At 41.0% G+C, this 13770-nt stretch overlaps 1 protein-coding gene across 4 annotated transcripts in view; it reads right to left on the reverse strand.

The window, feature by feature from the left end:
- Positions 1 to 13770, reverse strand: part of LOC309691069 (nck-associated protein 5-like) — a 102451-nt gene that overhangs the window by 83484 nt on the left and 5197 nt on the right. The window lies entirely within an intron of this gene.

Below are 13770 nucleotides of genomic sequence, written 5' to 3' on the forward strand. Positions count from 1 at the left end.
TTGCATCAACTTCATGGGAATTTTCCATCTAGAAAAGTTCATTTCTTCTTTAGTGTCAGTCAGTCTAAGCAGCCATATGAGGAAGCTAAGCATAATGATAACAGTTTCCAGGCTATTACAGAAATAATCAGTTTGGCTGAGTGGGTTTATTTCTATTTTTCTGCATGAGTGGAAGCCTCAAGCCACAGGTTTGGCTCACTGTGACTCACTTTACCAATCAGACTGCATCAGCAGTCCTCCACCATGCAGTGCTGCAGTGCAGAAGAGAATCCAGCAGAAGAATATGGATATTGAATATTTAGATTCACACGTTTGTTAGCATTCCAATAAAAACATGGAAGAAGAAGAGTAATGCAGGGTGTTATTAATATGTTTCTGCACATAAATGTTCATGCCTTTTTTTACCTGACCCGTGTCGTGTGCACTGATATGTGCCCATCTACATTAAATGGAGATTTTTTCACTTTTAAAGGGTGGTTTGTTAAGTTTGCTTGAATTCAATTCAGTTTTATTTATAAAGCAAAAATTCAGAAGAAAGGTCACATCAAGGTGCTTTACTTTGCAAAGTGAAGACACTAAAATATCAGAGAGGAAACATCACCAAGCAGCAGGTTTTCCTTCCTCATGAGCAGCATTTAGTGAGTGCGGGGAGGAAGAACTCCCCTTTAGCAGGAAGAGGGGAGAGGGGGGGTGAAGGGATCCTGTGCCAGGAAACCAGTGATCGAGCGAGAACAATGCCAGAAGCTCGTTGATGGCTACCAAAAGTATCTGGTCAAGGTGCAATGTGCTGAAGTTTAACCAAATATTAGTGGGCAATTATCATTTAGAGAAAATCCTACATATATTCAAAGTTGTGCACCCAATTCTCGTCTTTCAAAGTCATTAAAGATGTTTGCTGCACAATCATTCCAGCCTGGAAAAAGCCCCAAATTACTATTCATGCCCACGATGAGTGGATAAAGACTTCCAACCACAACTGTAACAAAGCAGATGTGTCAAATTGTTAAAATGGAAAAATCGAATGTGTGTTTTAGAAACACATCAAACACATCTATCAGCTAAAGTGAGTTTGTGCTTTTCTTTTTGTAAAGTCTCAAAATATCCTGTGTGGAAAAGATTTATACAAGCGGACAAAAGCATAAGAGCACTGCCTCCATTAAAACTGCAGACTTTTAGAGAATCAGAATGTGAGTCAAAACAGGGCCACTACAAAAGGTCAAAAAACTAATGGCTCTCCTCTAATTATTCCTCCCATTAGTGTTGTTCTTTTAAAGAATGAATTGCAGTCACAGTTTGTTTTTCCTGTAGCCAGCAGGAGCTTGTAAAATCAGAGAATAAAGATGGAGGGTTTTCACTGTTTTCATACAAAGTCAGGGACAAACCCATTAAAGCATGCGAAGGAGGAACTGGTCTTAAGTGAACTAATATGACGGGACTGGTCTCTTAAAATGTTAATCAAGGTTTTTCAGGCCTTCGGGATATAAATCAGCATTTGAGGGAAACTGGCAAACATGGTGAAGTTTGACTCAAGGCTGCCATCTAGTGGTGATTGCTGAGTGGATGCGCAGCAGGATAACTGAGGTTTGAAATGTTTCAGGACATTTAGGCCAAAGACTTGAAAAAATGTTGTTGCTGAAAGAATCACATGGAGGACAACTTTCTCTTCTTTATTTTCTTAAAGAAGAATGGGAATATAAATTTCTTCTGACACAAAATCCAAAGGAAACAGTCCTAAAATCTCTTTTTGATTTACAGTTTAGCTGTTGTGATTTACTTTACATACAGTACTGCGCAAAGGTCTTGACCCATCCCTCATTTCTTTATCTTGTGCGCCCAAGTCCTCTTGAGCAACAGTTTTTCAGGTTTCAGAAGCTCTTTCAAAGATTGTTTGTTTGTTTGTTCGTTTCTTTTCTTTTTTAGTTTCAGTTTGATTGACAACAGCTTTACAGCACAACTTTAAAATTATTGAAGCACTGTGGGATCATCCTGACAGACAACAGAATAAAAAGCTGAAACATCCAAAGAAGACCTTTGAATTTCCTTCGAGGAGCCTGGAAAACTATTCCTGAGGACTGCTCAAACGTATTTCTTGTTTTTGCATATTTAAAAATATTTTTAAAAATGCGACAAAGCAGCAGAGAAAAAGTCTGACAATGAAGAATCACAGAAGTTGGTTGGGTCAGATCATGTTGATGAATGCTGTGATCTGTGCTGTGAAAAATACACCTTGAAGCTCCTCTTTATTTTATTTTATTTAAAAAAAAAAAAGCTGGACAGCACATGAGTGTTTATAATTTATACTCTTAATTAATTATGAAGGTTTTGAGGGTGCTGAGGCACCATCGTCAGGGCAGCTTTATTATTCTTTGAACTGTGAAGAGCAACAGCTTCACTCCTCATGTCACAGCAGTGGGAAACAGAACTGGTTCAGAGGTGCACCCTTTTTTCTTTTTACCCTGAGAAGGTCGGCTGGACAGAAACGTGTGATTTAATAAACTGAGGTTACACGAGAGTGTGGAGCTTAAAATTTATATTTTTAAAACAACAGTGGAAAACAAAAAGATGGATTTGAAGCCTGTAAAAATACTTATTTTTAAAGATCAGCAGAGAGAGAAATCTTCTGCTGTCTTAATGTTTCTGAAATGTTGCACTTTATTTTTATTTAACTATAGAATATAAATGATTTACAAGTTATTAGGTTCATTTTTTACTTGCACTTTATTCAGAAACACTTTCCCCCCTGTAGATTCTGTCTTGTGATACTGTAATAATTCTAAAACAGCTTCATTATGGTGCCATAAAATAGCTGTATAAATGGTAAATGGTAAATGGCCTGTATTTATATAGCGCTTTACTCAGTCCCTGAGGACCCCAAAGCGCTTTACATATCCAGTCATCCACCCATTCACACACACATTCACACACTGGTGATGGCAAGCTACGTTGTAGCCACAGCCACCCTGGGGCGCACTGACAGAGGCGAGGCTGCCGAACACTGGCGCCCCCTTGTGGCTTTTCTAGGTAACGCACACTAATTTAACAAATGTAAGCTTCATGTGGTCCAGCTCGATGTTTTTGTTTCTTAACATTATAGAAGAATCTGATTTAAGTGATTTTTCACAAAATATTTAAATATATAACTCCAAATATCTGAAACATATTTCACATCTCCAAACCAGAGTGTTACAGAGTGACCAGTTCATCCATAGTTTGGTGTTGAAGTATTGCAGACATACATGTGAGCAACCATAGGCGAGGAATACAGGACAGGAATATTAATTTTATATGAGAAAAAACAGAAACATAAGCATGTTTTTCAATAGCTGTCCAGCAGATGGAGCTCTTCACTCATTTTCCTCAGTAATCTGGAGTCACATGACATCTCTAAAGGAATCATGTGACTTTTGTCCTGAGCTCAGAGTCATGCAACATACATGTTAAACAAACGTGGTGCAGAATGACATGTGATCCCGATTTATGATATTTTATCTTTATTTCTGTTTGTTTCTGAGCGTAAACACCAGAATAAAAGATGAGGAGTGAGCTGTGTATATGGAGGACCAAAACTGCCACAGTTTAAATGTGGGGGAGGGGGGGGGGGGGAAAGGTCAAGAAAATAAGCCAAAACTATTTGCATGAATGAATTCATATTCAAGACAAATTTTAAAAGCAATTATCTACTTTTGTGCCTTTTATTTGATGTTGTATTAAACCCCCTTTTTATTTGAACCGTTATGATCATCCATCCATCCCTCTCCTCAGCCGCCTCCTTAACCTCATCCAGGGACACACTGACACATTCCCGTGCCAGCCAAGAGATGTAATCTCTCCAGCATGTCCTGGATCTACTCCAGGGGCCTCCTCCCAGTAGAATATGTCTAAAACACATCATCTAAGAGGCATCCATATCCGGCTCAGATGTCTGAACTACCACAAATGGTTCCTTTTGATTTGGAGGAGTAGCCGTTTCTACTTTGAGCGCCTCCCAAATGACCAAGTTGCTCACCATCACCTCTCTAAGGGAGAGCCCAGACACATTTCTGAAGAAGCTCATTTCCACCTCAAGTATCCACAGGAGCTCGCGGCCTGAGAGTAGAAATGTAGAACAACCAGTAAATCGAGAGTTTTACTTTCACCACTACAGACCAGCACAGCTTCCACATACCTGCTGATGCCACAGCAGTCGATGAGTCTCCTGCTTCACTCTCCTCATACTTAAACCAGGGGCGCCACCAAAGGGGGCCCGGGGGGGGGGGCCACCCTGATGGAAAAAATTCTGGAGGCACCCCTGACTTAAACTCAGTTCGGAGCAGCAGCTACTCTTCACTGCTGTCCATTTTCCAGCTGTGACTTTAAGGTGTTAATTCTCATCCCAGCCTCTTCACTCTCAGCTACAAACCTCTCCACTGTGAGGTCACGATCATCAAGACTGGCTTTTATTTTTTCATTCATCTTCTTCTTCCAGCTGCTCCCTTAGAGTGTCCAACCCTCTCTATTCCGCCTTCATATCTACATCTACATCCATGAACCACCTCTGAGATTTTCCTGTTTTCCTCCTGCCCTGCATTATCCAATATATTCACTCTCCCTTCTCTGCACATGTCCAAATCATCTCAGCCTTGTCCCTCTAACTTTGCCTATGCTCGACCTGAGCTGTCTCTCTCATGTAGTCTGATGTGTGAAACTCTCAGCATCTTTAGCTCTGACACCTCACTCACCAGCCCCTCACTCAGGACCAGTATGTATTTTACCCACCAATGAGGAGGCTGTCACAAAAGTGCAAATCATTCTGAAATTGTTCCACAATTTGCAAACAGCTTTTTGCAGATTGGTGAACTTCTGCCCCAAAAAGTCCCTTCAGCTGTTTCTTTTTAGTACCACTTACTTTTCCAGCCTTCTGTTGCCCCTGTTCCAACGTTGATAAGATGTCTTATTGCCATCAAATTCAAAATGAACTCATATTATTCATACAACAGTAAAATGTCTTAGTTTAAACGCTTGATATGTTTTCTATGTTCTATTATAAATAAAATACAGGTTTATGATTCTGTTCACAGTGTCCAAACTTTTAATAAAAATAAAACACGTATAAAATACTAAGTGCACCTAGTATTAACTTATACTACAAGAGGAAGCTATGAGTTGACATCATTATAGACCGATTATATCCTGCAGGGCGTCTATTATTAGACTCCTTCTGTTAATACACAGAGTGACATGCAGTTCTTTGGCCGAGAGTGCATCATTGTACCAACGCAACAAATGGTAAATAGACTGGTTCTCATAGTGCTTTTCTGAGCTCTCAAAGCACTTTAAGAGTCACCAACAGAGGTCAGTTTTGTTTTCACTCGGTACAAACAGCGGGAAGTTTCAATTCATGGGTCTCAGCAGGGGTTTAATAGAGACTTCCCCTCACGACAGAGATATAAAGAGCTGAGGGTGGGCACAAGAGTATTCGGGTAGCAAGAATGCACAGTAATCTAAAAAAGCACTTCAAAATTACCCACCCAACTGTTAGACCTTTTATTACATCTGGATTTAGAAATCTGCTGCAAATTAAAAAAACAATGCTGCGAGTTGAACACAATATAAAAGTGCATGTGTAACACAAAAAATACTATTTTTGTCTCAGTGACCAAAAAAAGAGAAGAACACAATTTATCCAGTTATACTGAAATCAGGATGCCTTCATGGGCTTAAAATGTCCAACTTCACAGCAGAAAAATCCAGCTGCTGTAAAACTGTTCTTTTTAAATAGCTCATCCATCTGGATATTGTTAAAGCTTAAATTTGGGGTGTGGTCAGTTTGTTTAGATTTAATCTCTGTTAAATCACTGAACTGGATTTATTCATCTTATTTGTGCTCTTAGTGCCTTCCAGAGCATTTTAATGGATTATCGAAGAAATAATGTAGTCTGCTGGGTGGTTAATTGTACTAAAAGGCCATGCAAGAACCCCATACTTCAGTTTTAGTGAGTAGAATCCTAGGTTTACCTTCAGATGTTGCTTAGCACTAATTAGCAGATGTGTATCTGTGGAGCACATCTGCTAACCAAGACAGCTGATAGTGTAGCCCTCTATCCTCTTATCCAAATATGTCCATTTCTGGTTCCATACTTTGTCTTTATGTTTGTGTTTTCCTCATAAAACTTGTAGCATGACATGACAATAAAGGTTCCTTATAAATGTGGCTGTAGCTTCCAGTAACATAAAGCCAATGCAGAGGTGTCTTAAACCTTAAATTCTAGCTGAAGGCCACCAGAGGGCGATAGTTGTGGTTGCAAAAATGTGGATTCCAGAATGAGTTGTAAATCCGAAATTTAATCTGAAATGCCCCAAAACTTGGGTTTAATACATGAAAAGTCAGAGCTGCTTCACCAAACCATCCATCCATTCACTTCCGCTTATCCTTTTCAGGGTCGCGGGGGGCACTGGAGCCTATCCCAGCTGTCATAGGGCGAGAGGCGGGGTTAACCCTGGACAGGTCGCCAGTCTGTCGCAGGGCCAACACACACAGGGACAGACAACCATTTGCACTCACATTCACACCTAGTGGCAATTTATCCAATTAACCTATCCCCACAAGCTGCATGTCTTTGGACGGTGGGAGGAAGCCGGAGTACCCGGAGGGAACCCACGCAAACACGGGGAGAACATGCAAACTCCACACAGAAAGACCCCGGCCTGATGGTGGAATTGAACTCAGGACCTTCTTGCTGTGCGGCAACAGTGCTAACCACCGTGCCACCATGCTTCACTAAACCAAAGTTAAAAATCCAAGATGGTGGCAGGAAACGTAAACACCAGTAAAACTGTAAAACTTTTCATCGGTTCTGCCGCTGTTGTGTATTTGTGACTCTCTGGCAGGGTGCAAAGTACAGACATTCGGGATTTAAGTAGAAGTACAGATACTAGTGTTAAAAAATACTCCAGTAAAAGCTGAAGTACTGATTCGACTTCTTTACTCAAGTAAAAATGAAAAAAGTAGTGGCCCTGAAATGTACTCAAAGTAAGAAAGTAAAAAGTAGCTCCCTGAGGCACAAGACTCAGTTTCAATTTGTTATATAGGACACAAGGAGTAAAAGAGAATTCATATATATATTCTGTTGCCTACAGGTTGCCTCCACAGCTAAACAGAAAAATTAGTACAATCAGAGGTTAAAAGTGAGACTTGGCAAGTGGGAGAACACTGAGACCTGTGTAGTGACTCAGCGTGGGCTAGGTTGTTGAGCAGGTCACCTACTAATCTGTATGCCAACTATCCTGGGGCAAGAAACCAACCCAAGGTTGCTCTTTGATGTATCCATGGGAGTATGAATGTGTGTGAATGTTAGATAGAAGCACTTACATAAGCACTATATAAGACCCAGTGCATTTACCAAAATAGTAATGGCTCAAATTAATTCCTAATATGAGCTTCAGTAGATTTTCATAGTGTACAGGCTGTGATCAGCTGACCTGAGTGGATTTACACAACTGAATTCAAATGATACAGTTCATATAAAGTGAAAACTGAAAGCATCATATCTTAAATACAAATTCATCTCTGCTACACTTAATGTAACCTAACTCTGACCATGAGCACCACAGCCACTGTGCACACAATGCTGTGCTGTGAATTCACCACATTAATGCAAGCTTACCTGTTTATCCTGGACAAAACTAGCCAGTATTTTTATCCAACATTTGAATATCACAAAGTTAGAATAGCTTAGTTTGTTTTGCAGGACGTTATATAAAATTAAAATATATGATTTATCAAAACACATTATATATAAGTCCAATATGTGATTAAAATTATGATATTACATATAATCTGCAGACTATCAAGTGTCACTGAACAGTCTGCATCTTTTAATCCGACCTCTCTTCTTCGTCTCCAGTTCTGTCTTTCTTGTCTTTCTCCATTTCTTAGCGAAGTTAACTCTTTTCTTTCTTTTCTCTCCCCGTAAAATACAGCAGCTGGACCTTTAGCTAGCAACACACTGTGTGACAAAGTGCACACAAACATGTTTGCATGTTTGTTGAGCTGATAGGAACATTATGCCGTGTAAAATGCTAATTCCTCTTCTGGAGCTCTACCTAGATGCTCACAACATACAGACACCTGCACGCCTTTCTGGCCCACTTTAACCCCCCAAAACGCTATAAATGAAAACTGCGGAACCTAAAGTAACAAGTCTGTTTTGAAAATGTAAAAAGCAGAAAGTACAGATATTTATGTTAAAATGTAAGAAGTAGAAATAAAATACCCGGGGTAGTCTTGCTAAGGTAGAATGGAGGATTATCTGTGACCCATCCCACCTCATCACATCTGTTTTTTAGGAAGATTGTGATGATGGAAAAAGGTCCTGTCTGTGGTTTTCCTTTTGTCCCTTAGCCATGCATTAAACATCCTCTGAAGACAGACTTTATTCAGTGGAGACGAGGGAAAGGTTTCTAAATAAAGACAGGTTAAATAAAAACAAACAGCACTGTGAGGGTAACGACTTTAAAGTAAATCAAGTTACCTGTAAAGCAAGCACAGCTGTAATCTGATTGTGCCACAGCAGCCAAAGTTAGATAGCACATGCGCATTAGAGTACTTCATCTCCTCATGCACCCAGAGCTGATCACATTTCTCTGCCTTTGTGTCACAGAGACAAACAGTTTGACATTTATTGTCATCTGATGCAGAAGAAGAAACAAAGCTCGCGTGTGTTTACTTTGGCCGCTCTCGGAGAGGAAAGCTCTCCAGTGTAAATAGGGTAATTACATGTCTTCCTTTTGGGCGGGTGGGAGGGTAAATTGGTATAATCAAGGCAGCGGTTCAGCCTCTGGCATTGATGTAGGAATGAATTAGGACAGGCGCTCGCTCAAAGTGCCCCCTGGGTACTGAATGAAGGCATACTTCTCCCCTAAAATCACATCCTGCTGATAGAGCTGCGAGCCAGTCCGGTGACTGTACGAGCAAATGAAGTGACTGGAAGTGCAAGCTGGCAACTCAGACCTTTTACGCCTTTGTGCATTAAACAGCATTATTTTTATATACTGACAGAAAGCAAACTGGAAGATCTGTTTCATTCATCTGAGAAATCGAATGTGCGTGAAGCTAAAAAAAAAACATAAACAGGTGATGCTATATTACTTATTCGCTGAACCTTTCACGGCTCCGTCTCCTTCACGGCAGTATAGGACTGTAATTTATCTGGTAAACATGGAAATTTTATGCATCCCTCTCTGCTTTCATCCCATAAATAGTCCTTGGGTGAGATATTTTTAGCACTAAGCTATTTTTTTATGCGTCCTTGATGCTGAAGAAGTGCTGTAACCATTCTGTCGTCCCCCGGTCTCCAATTTGATTCTGCAGCAAACAGTCAGTCTTCAGTCTTTGATGCAGAGCTATTTATTACAGATTCTTCATCATTTTAACTGGTTTTTAAATTTGGGGAATGATTCAGCTCTTTCTCAGCTTCGCTCTGTCGAACAGTGTAATTACACTGAAGCTTAAACACGATACCAATGCAGATTTACTGGAATTTATCTTCCACCAAAGCTCATGGCTTATTTCTTCTTCTCTAGACAACAGTTTGGCTGCAGTTCCAGAAAATGTTGTACAAATAAAATAATTAAATTCCTAAAGTTATCTAAAGCTTCACTAATCTGGTCTGCACTCCAAAAAACACTTCACGCCACACTCCCATGATTTATACACTAATTTTTGGTTAACTAAAGGTCAGCGTCTCTACAAAAATCATATTCCACGTAGCTTCACTGCATGTTTTTCATTTACTCCCTGCTGTGACTCCAGGACCCACACTGCACTGATCAAAAGTGAGGCTTCAAGCCAACAAAAATGCCACAGTCATCAGTTGTTACAGCAAAAATCAGATAATGAGCCCATAGTATGTTTATGTTCAAACACCAGAGGTCTGCAGGGACACGGCTGGAGGTGGAGGCCAGGGAGAGGGGGATCTATACATCTCGCATCACAGCCTGTGTGTATGGTGATCAGCACAAACTTGTGTGGGACGTAAAGCTAAGAGGTTTTTATTTTATTCAATCTTCCCATCCATCGATTTTTTTAAGCCTTCATCCAATTCAGGGTCACAGGGCTGCAGGGTGACAGGCGGAGTACACCCTGGACAGTTCAATCAGTTCAGTTCACATTCAGCACGTAACCCGATATGCATGTTTCTGGATGTCAGAGTCCACACTGAAAGGCCTCAGCCGGCCGGATTCAAACCCAGGACGCTCTTGCTGTGAGGTGACAGTGCACACTGCTTTACCAATGTAAAGGAAGGAAGGAAATGCACTGAGCACAAAGAGAAGTTAACGTTTAGTCTTCATATTCTCCTTTAGTCCTAATCCCCAATGTTATCTGTTATTTCAGATGTTTTTTGGTCTAATAATCAATCGTTTAGTGAGCATACATCGACTGGACGCCTTGCTTTGAGCTACAGTTTTATTGTGACATAGAAAATAGATGGAAAACTCTCTGAGAAAAACCTTTCAGTCATTAACATAAGTTTCAGTTTTATTTTGGCTGCGTTTCCTTCATCACTGGTTTTTCATCATATTACACCAAAATCTGCGTAGCTTCTGGTTTCGTGGTGACTCAGTTTTCCACCTCAGGCGAAGCGTAGGCAGCAAATGACAAACGCCTATCGTGGTTCTGGATTCTCCTGTTTTATTTTGCGTTATCGGTTTTACTTCCTCTGTTTGGTAATCGTCCATCCCGGCCTGATCAGGCTCACCTGTGCTGTCCTCCACACTTGCTTCCTCTCCCTCAATCACTCGTTCATTTAAATCCTCTCAGCTTCTTTGTCCTGTGGATCATTCTGCACTTATCTTGGTGTGAACGACCTCTGCCTGCTCTCCTTTTGATCGCTCGTCTTGCTGTCTGCCTCACCGTGTATTCCCACCACCTATTTTTTGATTTTTGGACTTTCATTCTCACTGCCAGCATCCTCCTGCTGTGGAAACCGTTGCAGTAGGTTAAAACCCACCCGCTCATTCAGTGTCTGGGTATTCTTTTGTTTCTTTAGTTTACACGCCTCTGTCAGTGCGCCCCAGGGCAGCTGTGGCTACACTGTAGCTTGCCATCACCAGTGTGTGAATGTGTGTGTGAATGGGTGGATGATTGTGTATAGTGTAAAGCACTTTGGGGTCCTTAGGACCAAGTAAAGCGCTATACAAATACAGACCATTTTATTTTTTACATGACCAGGCCAGGAAGCGATTCAGCACAATGCAATGAAGAATCAACTGTTTCCCATAAACAACAATCAGTCATCCACACTGTGCTCACACAGTTAGTGCTACTGTACAGATCAGAGATGTGCTTTTTTTCCATTGATGTAAAAATACCAAAAACCTAACACTGCTGGGCAAAATAAATCAACCAATACATCAGTGAATGAAGGTAAAATACTGGGAAAGCTAATCATGGCAGGAGGTGACTCACAGCACACTTAAAGGACACCTCAATGGTGCTTTCAGATACCATCAATTAAAACAAAGACACGTGATACGTGCAAATTCCCATCACCTTGGGTTTGTAGACTTTGTGGTTTAAATAACCAAACGTTAACCGGAGTTGTTGAATTGCCTCGGGAATCCTATCGACGAGGGGCCCTGCAGGCTTTCAGCATCACTGCAGCTGTGCTATCCTCTCTGAGTGGGAACGCTGAAGAAAAATGCAGGGATGTGACTCAGGTGTGCTCAGCTCCACTTTAAAATACTCATTCCACCCTTTCCCAGCTCATCATTCCTCCGGCCTGCTCAGAGAGTGTGAAATGGTTTTTGGTGGCGGGGAGATGACTGACTGTAGACTGAGAGCTAGCTGTAGCTACGGTCTCCCTGCCGTCATCTGAAATGGATGAAACTGGGGAGTGTTTTACCAGCAGGTGTTTTAACTCAAGAGCTGTTTGTCAAAGAAAGTGAAAACCGTATGTGCTGCTCGGTGGGGAAGCTAACACTGTACATGGAATTAGCATATTTTAAGGAAATGTGTAGAGAAATGTTTGAGCTGATTAAGTCTAAGAGTTGAAGCCAAAGAAACTGAAATTCTTTCAATTGCTGGCAGGATACCCAACTTCTTTTTCTCAAAATCAATCAAAATTTTCTTTTAATGACTGCCGGAAAAAAGCTGATATTTTGTAAATAATGCTTTTGCAGGAATTGACTACTTTGACTGTCAGGTGGATGGCTACACATGCAACTGTAGCTTCTAGCTATCAGGCTTCACCTCAGATAACTGGAGTCCCTGAACTGGACCTCAGGACTGAGTTTGTATCGGGGGTCTCATCCCAGAGCCAATCTGGGGTTTACTTGTATCCACCCAGTTGCCTGCATGTGTGGTTAAATGTACTAAGAACAAGTCGATGCTTCAGTTTTGGTGATTAAAATTCTGGCATCTTCTTCCCTGGCACTAATGATCAGGTATCAGCTGATTACAGCACACCGCCATCTCATCTAAATATTCTCCCCAAAACACTGGAGTGACGTCAAGTCGTCTACGCTAACCCTTCATGTGTTTGTCTGCCCCGCCCTCATTAGGTTCACCTGTAGCCAATCAGGCCTGAGCTAAATATCTTCAAGTTCTCCATGCTGCAGTTAAAGATCTTTATTTTTGCTTTAAATTTGGATGTTTTTAACCAGCAGCACAACTTTGGTTTGGGATCTGGCCAGTAGCAGCTGTGAGTTTCTATCTTGAATTTAGGCAAAAATAATCTTTGATCTCACCGACTCATTTTATTCTTGATATCTTAAAAAGTAGAGGCTACTCTCGATCTGAAGCCTTATAATACAGAGCACCGATAGAACCAATAAAACCTTCCTTTTCTTTAACCTTTAGGCTACCGCTGACCCCTTTTATGTGGCTGTACGGGGCACTCATACACTCCCCCAATCAGATGTTTTAGAGTATCTGCTTCTATGTGGCAGCCGTGGAAGAGATGCAGCAGCAGACAATGGTTGAATCTTTGCCCTGGAGCTACTCTACATACACTGTTTAAAGGTTTTCTTGTACATTGAAATGAGGTCAGCCATGCCGCTGCCGTGACTCAAATAATGCAGCTTGCTGGACTCTATTTTTTTTAAATATGTATCTTAAATAAATCCATTAAATATACACGTAACAAGCTTTGATATGTCTTTAAATGAGTGTGAGCTGAGGAGATAAGTGAATGTAAATGTGGTGAGATTACAAGTGTCTTACTTATCAGTGGAGTAATTGCATCAGTGTGACAGTTCGGTCTGTGTGGTAATTTTTTATCGCCGTGAGGGACAAGACCTAATTGTTTACTTTTCCCAATTTATTGTAACTCGCAGCTGTCACATTAGCTCTCTTTTTGAAGTCCTTCCTGCTTAACTCTTCCTGCAGGAAGAAGCCACAGCAGTGAGCTTAAATAGCCACTGAAAACACTGCTGTTACAGTCCAGACGACCACGAAACTCTTATATCGCTCAATGTGTGCAGACCAGTTTTGGATGTAACTACAGGAAGTAAATGTGGACTCGCACACCTGACAATGTGGCCCAGATTTGGATTGGATTGACTGGTGTCGACCATCTTTACATCAGATTATTGGTGAATGAACGGCACACAGACTGTTTCACTTTTCAGACCTGAAAGCTACAGCCATGTTTTTGTCCTGCTTTTTATCCTGGGGGCGTGTACGCCATAGTGGCTAATGTTGTTTGTATCTATACTTGAGTCTGCACTGCTGTGCCATCACAAGGGAACTGAGCTGTTGATGTTGGACTTGGAGCTGATCCAAGTGAGTCT

This window comes from Aulonocara stuartgranti (genome assembly GCF_965226115.1).
Source record: "Aulonocara stuartgranti genome assembly, chromosome: 16".
Taxonomy (NCBI): Eukaryota; Metazoa; Chordata; class Actinopteri; order Cichliformes; family Cichlidae; genus Aulonocara; species Aulonocara stuartgranti.